Raw genomic sequence first — 5,371 nt, 5'->3', positions numbered from 1 at the left:
CTTTGGCTATTTTAGGCTTTTTAATTTTTTTTAGACAATTTTAAAGTTTAGCTATTTTTTTCAGCTACATCCTAGCTGTTTTGGCTAACCTACATTTTCCTTTTTAGCTTTTTAGGTTATTTTGTTATTTAGCTAAAATTTTAGCTGCTATCAGCTTCAGCGTTTTTAGCTATCAATTTCAGCATCTTCGGCTAGCAGCACTAGCACCTTCAAATTCAGCTTACAGCATTCATACTAGCATTATCACAGGTAATATTATATAATATATAGAATATAAATACTTTATTCATCCCAGGCTGGAAAATTAGGCTGTTGCAGCATTAGGGATTTACAGAGGATATTAAGATATAGAGAAAAGACAATATTTACAAAGATAAGATGGGAATATACAATAAAAACAAATTGTGCAAATTGTAATGTGCAGAATTTAATAAGGAATGTGCAAATTGAGGCAGTAATGAACATCGGTCATTTAAAGAGTCAGTTGGTGTGTTATCTGGTACAAAAGGATGAGGAGTTACGCAGTCTTATTGCATGTGGAAGAAATTATTTCTTTTTCATAATTATGTTAAAAATACAGTTTTAAAGTTTTAAAATTTTAGTTTTAGGAGAGTTCAATAAATGTTTATCCTGTTCGGCCCGCGACCTAAGGTGTGTTTTTGATTTTGGCCCCTTGGGTTTGAGTTTGACACCCCTGATTGTATCCCATCCAGCAGCAACAGTGGTTAAAAAGACTGGATGCAGTATAGGAAGGCATGCATGGAATGACCTGAAAAGCCGTCCCCACCCACACTCCTACCATTCAAAACATGACAGAAACTCTCTGCAGTTTATTTTGGGTGCTTTCAGCAAACAAAACGTCTTATTTCGGGTTATTGTTGGACACTGATTGAGATCTGAAGTGGAGTTTGACAGTCTGTTGGGTGAACACCAAAGACTAACCAGCCATTTTCTGTTTTTCTTGAGAAGGATTCAACCAGCAGACGTAAACACAAAATGACACGAAGCTCATGGCCCCCCTTTTGGTGGTTGGAGTCGGTTGGGGCTTCAGCGAGGAAGCGGTCTAAGAGGTCAGACCCACGCCGGGTTCGGAGCAAGAGCGCTGACTGTACCATGAATGGCATTACCGTTATGAGCTCACGGCTAATCGCCTGAATGCTCCTGCGCGTTGCTGCGCCGCTGCTTCTGTCACAATGTATTCCAGTCAGGGATAAGGCTGGATTTACTCGTCAGTCGGTTCCTCCCATGTCAGTCAAACTTCCCGCTCGCTTTAGCCCTCACCTGTCTGTGACGGAGCCGGCGTCACGCGAGAAACCCCACTCATCAGCTCAGAGACTTTCGCCGGTTTGGGAGCTTTTCAGCAGGGGACTGACCTTTCGAGTCGGACTGGTTTCAGTTCGTTTTGTGGGTCAAGATTGTGCTGGCAGGGATTTAACACCATGAACAGATGGAGATTTAGACAACCAGATAGTTCAGGAGTGTCTAAGTCAATCGCACAAGGGGCCAAAACCCAAAACACACCTGAGGTCGCGGGCCGAACAGGATAAACATTTACGGAACACACTAAATTATATTTTTAAAACTTTAAAACCGTTACTTTTTAACATAATTATAAACTAGATATATAGCATTACCTGCAATAATGCTAGTCTGAATGCTGTAAGCTGAATTTGCCCGCTGAAGATGCTAGTGCTGTTAGCTTAAGATGCTGAAATTGATTGCTGAAAACGCTGAAACTGTTGCTGAAAACGCTCAAGCTGATAGCTGAAAATACTGAAGCCGACTGCCAGCTAAAATATTAGCTAATTTCCAAATTAGCCTAAAAAACTAAAAAAAGAAAATCTTAGGTTAGCCAAAACAGCTAGCATGTAGCTGAAATATTAGCTGAACTCCAAAAACACCCTACAAAAAACTAAAACAAAAAAAACAAAATTAGCCAAAACAGCTAGCATGTAGCTGAAATATTTGCACATTTCCGAATAAGCGTAGAAAACTAAAAAGGAAATCTTAGGTTAGCCAAAACAGCTAGCATGTAGCCGAATTATTAGCTAATCTCAAAAAACAGCCTAAAAAACAATCAAAAAATAGCCTACATTAGCCCAAACAGCTTTCCACATAATTCTGAATTAGCTTAAAAAATGAAAAGGAAAACTTAGGTTAGCCAAAACAGCTAGTATGTAGCTGACACATTAGCTATACTCCAAAATAGCCCAAAAATCTAATTAAATACGCAAATAGTCCAAAAAGCTATCACAATTCCAATTTTTAAAACTTTTAAACCGGAACTTTTTAACATAATTATGAAAAATAAAGCCGGATGTAATTACCCGGAGGGCCGGATCCGGCCCCCGAGGCTTGACTTTGACACTTGCGACAGTTTAAGTTTGCCAACTCCTCACTCCAGTCTTCCCGGTTTGGATCTTTCATATAAAATAAAACCTTTCGAACCACCTTCAGATCCAACTCATCCCGGCAGATGCATTAATAGCATGTATGACTTGTGTGTGTGGAATTAGTTTAGACAACCTTTTAGGCTGACAGCTGGTGTGGAATTCCCCACATGAGCATAAATCCTCAGCTGTTAATGCTGCGTCTCAGCTGCTTTCTGATTGCACAAAAACTAATCTAGAACCGCCTTAACGGCTCTGTTGTTGCAGCGTTTCCACACAGCTGAGTTGTGAAGCTCCTTTGCCGTCGATCTTCAGGTGTGCCCCCACACATTTCTGGAGCCAAATGATGCGTTGTTTTCTCTTAAACGATGGAAGCTGCGTCAGCAGGACACCGTTTTAATGCCGCTCTCATCTGCTGACTTAGATTATTTTATGGTTCAAAGAAAAAGCCAGAAAGCAGCACTTTCAGCTTATTCAATTACAAGGTCTTTAATGCATTTGTCACATTTTTACCATTCATTTCGTCTATAGGGAATTGAATTTCCTCCTCAAAACTTTACATCTATTAGAAATAAAAGCTTACCGTATTTTTACAGAGTATAAGTCAGTTTTTTTTCATAGTTTAGCCAGGGATACGACTTATACTCATTGAGAGATCGAAAGAAATCAGAATGAAATCAATTCTGGAAATTATTGGCGATACCTGACGTTAGTGAGAACTTTATGAATGTTTTTAGTAATCAATATTTATTTCTTAATGGTTTAGATTTTTCCTTAAATACTGTGATCGAGTCAAAAATCTGTAAATTCTGATTACTTTTAAAGCAAATTTTGTCTTCTCACCTGAAGAGATTGTTTTACTTTTTAAATTATTATTATTTTAGACCTAAATTGAAGCTTTATTAGGAAAAGAAGGACTTCTAACTAACATTAGTGTAAACCAGCGCACCTGAAGTTCTTCTAAACCAAATGTTTATGCGTTTTCCTGTTTTTCCAGCTGCTGACGTTTAGTGTTCCTTTTCTAAACTAGCTCTGCCTCTCAGATCATGTTGAGCAAGAGGGAATGATCTTCTTTAGCTCTTCTAAAAGTCCCATGACAGGTTACAAAGAGGTGCATTCAGCACCGACTCCCCTCCCTCCCCATCACCGATATCCAGTGTCGGAGCGCTCTGCGGTTCCTGCTGCAGCCCCCGCCGCGCTCCAATGATTATTTCCTTTCGTTTATGCTAATTCCTTTGCGACAGCTGAAGAACAGAGGAGGCGGGCTTTTGTTTGAAAGAACCAGGTGGGCTGCAGGTGCAACATCCGCAGCTCAAACTCCACAGGCTGAGCCCTGGTGTGCTCCTGCAGAACTGGTACCAAATCCCTGAAGGGCGTGTCCATGTCTGACTTTGCAAAACGGGTTTGTGCTTGTTTGAGGTCATTACCTAATAGCTGTTTAGAAATCCCACAAGTTTCTTTTTATTTAAAGATTCTTTATCTAACGAGCCAAAATCTGTTTGTTCTAAACCAGGGGTGTCGAACTCAATCGCACAAGGGGCAATAATCCAAAACACACTTTAGCTCGCGGGCCGAACAGGATAAACATTTATTGAACACTCTAAAACTACATTTTTAAAACTTTAAAACCGTAACTTTTTAGCATAATTATGAACTAGATATATGGCATTACCTGTGATAATGCTAGTGTGAATGCTGTATTTGGCCGCTGAAGATTCTGAAATTGATATCTAAAAACACTTAAGCTAATAGCTGAAAACGCTGAAACTGATAGCCAGCTAAAATATGAGCTTAATGCCAAATTAGCCTAAAAAGCTAAAAAAGAAAAAATAAAGCTAGCTTGTTGCTGAAAAAATGTATAAACTTCAAAATAAAAAAAAACCCTGAAAGAATTTCTAAATTAGCCAAAACTGCTAGCATGTTGCTAAAATATTAGCTAAACTCTAAACTGCTTAAAAAACAAACAAAATTAGCCCAAACGGCTAGGATGTAGCTGATGAAAATAGCTAAACTTTAAACTAGTCCAAAAACTAAAAAAAATTAGCCTAAATTAGCCAAAACTGCTGAAAAAATAGGTAAGTTAAAAAATAGCCTAAAAAACTGAAAAAAGCCTAAATTAGCAAAAGCGGCTAGCATGTAGCTGAAAAAAATAGCCAAACTTCTAAGTAGTCTAAAAAAACTTTTTTTTTTAAAGGCTAAATTAGCTAAAACAGCTAACATGTCGTTGAAATATTAGCTAAAATCCAAAATAATCCAAAAATCTAATTAAATGCCAAAATAATCCAAAAAGCTAGCAGAATGCTAATTTTTAAAACTTTAAACCCGTAACTTTTTAACATAATTATGAATCATAAAAAGGCAGGAATATTATTCTAGACTAAATCAACTTAAACATTAAATAATTTTCAATATTTTGCTCTCCATAAAAATATATTTTATCAAAATTATACAAGTTAGAAATAAACACAAGATAACCACGGGCCAATAATAACACTAAAATAAAAGGATCTGGAGGGCCGGATAGAATTATTCGGAGGGCCGGATCCGGTCCCCGGGCCTTGACTTAGACACGTGTTCTAAACGAAGAGGAAGGAGGTGAAATAGGAAGGAGGTCTGCGCTGTCAGATCAGTCCTCAGCTGTTAGCGCCTCCTCCGTGTGCTCCTCCATAGATGAGTAACTACAGGGCCGATTAGGCTTCACCCGCCCATGAAAACAGTTTGGACCTTTGCTTTTGTTCCCTTCAAACATGCACTTCCTCATGGATCTAGTGGTTTCTGCCTCTTCTTTCCAAGTCACTGATAAAAATCCAAATGCCTCTTTTATTATTATTATTATTATTATTCAGTCGGTTTCTTCTTCAGTCAGTTGGTCTCAAACTAAGAAATTATCAGTAAACTTTGCTGACGAAACTCTAATCTGCTGGTTATCAAATCACGAGGGAGGACTTGGACTTTCAGCTAAAAGTTTTTGTTCAGTACAG

General features: G+C 38.3%; 1 protein-coding gene across 1 annotated transcript in view; it reads left to right on the top strand.

Annotated features, from left to right (window-relative positions):
* scrib (scribble planar cell polarity protein) overlaps nucleotides 1–5,371 on the top strand; it is a gene marked incomplete in the record, with an annotated part of 73,209 nt that overhangs the window by 1,726 nt on the left and 66,112 nt on the right.

Source organism: Oryzias melastigma, linkage group LG20 (genome assembly GCF_002922805.2).
Source record: "Oryzias melastigma strain HK-1 linkage group LG20, ASM292280v2, whole genome shotgun sequence".
NCBI lineage: Eukaryota > Metazoa > Chordata > Actinopteri > Beloniformes > Adrianichthyidae > Oryzias > Oryzias melastigma.
Note: the sequence above shows the minus strand (reverse complement) of the source record. Positions and strands in the feature narration are given on the sequence as shown.